Here is a 1,585-nt window from a genome sequence, read left to right as displayed (position 1 = left end):
CAGAACTCCTGCTTCGCTGTTTTATTATCTTTTTTCCCTAGAGATGGGGCATTTTCAGATTTTCTTTAGGAATAGCTAAACCATCTCCAAAGGCTCAAAGGTGCTTATAGTTTAGTTTTTCCAAAGGAGGTCAATGATATCACCCTAGTGTAAGGCTTACAAGTGACAAGTTATATTCCCAAGTTCAGAATTGAAAGGCAGCTTTTCATCCCCTACTTTAAACCATCAAGCATGAAGGAATGACATGCATTTGAAGACCTCTTCTAAAAGAGCACAAGCAATGGAAAAACAACTTGAATGAAATAGAAATGATTCAGGAGTAGAAAGCTGAAAAATTATATACCTGTAATGCCATTATGCAATTATACTGGTAGATATTTCATTGTAACCATGAAAATCAAGTTAATTCACAAAATGGGGGGAAAGGACGCTGATAATTTACCCATGGAGAATCAACGCAAGAATAATTAGAAAGAATATAAGAAAATAATTAATAGGTAGACCAGAATATAAATCCTTCAAAGGCTTGCTTGCTTCCAGCCGGCTGTCCCAGGTTTAATCACCAGTACATCAAATTGTACCCTGAGCACTGCCAGAATTGATTCTTGAAAGCAGAGCCAATAGTAAGTCCTGAGCACAGCAGGGTGTGGCTGCAAAAAGAAAACAAGAATAACTTTAAATTTTTCAGTATTAAAATATTAAGGAAGTAGAGATAAGATAACACTTTAAAATGCTGAGCCAAAATTGTTTTCAACTTTGGATGTTATTTAAAACGAAACAACGAGGCATAGGTCAAGAAAGAACAAAAAAAAATTCAGTTGACATTCTAATATATGTTTCTCTATTTGCTCTTTTAGATAGTTCTGGTAGATGTTACCCATTAAAATAATGAATAATTAAATGACCAAGTTTTTAATTACATAAGATAGTTAAGGGCAGAGTCTGGCAAACTCCCCGTGGCGTACCAAATATGCCAAATACCAGTAACAATGATGGGTCTCATTCTCCTAAAGAGCCTTGAATATAATCTCAGGGCTAGGATGAAAGAGATGTTACTGGGACCTGCTCGAGGCAATCGACGAATAACAGGATGATGAATGAATGAATGGATGAAAAAAAAGATAGCTAAAAGTGTCATGAGAAGTTGCCACTTATAATATCAAGTGACAGTATACCACTGGTATAGGGGACAGGAAGTATAGAAATAATCCTTCCCAGGTACTCAAAGGAGATTAGTGAAAAAGTGAATCTAATGAAAACTGCATAAAAATGAATGAGATATTTAAACATCAGTTAGTGTAGGAGAAAGTAAAGATTGAAGAATGAAGCACAATAATATTGACAATAACAATAACAAAAACACATAACAGGTATAATATAGATTTACTGGACCAAAATGTAAAGTAATTATACATATGCTGTGAGTAGTTATAAATTGAAGTCGTATTGTTTCCATAAAGTAAACATTGGTCTTATAAAAACTGACATATAACTGGTTAAGGAAGATGAAGGTATTCAAACAAATGATGGGAAGGGAACCATAGAGAGACAATTAGGTTTGATGCTGGGAAACCATTATTGTTTA

This window comes from Sorex fumeus, unplaced genomic scaffold (assembly GCF_029834395.1).
Source record: "Sorex fumeus unplaced genomic scaffold, SorFum_2.1 ptg000265l, whole genome shotgun sequence".
NCBI classification, from domain to species: domain Eukaryota; kingdom Metazoa; phylum Chordata; class Mammalia; order Eulipotyphla; family Soricidae; genus Sorex; species Sorex fumeus.
Note: the sequence above shows the minus strand (reverse complement) of the source record.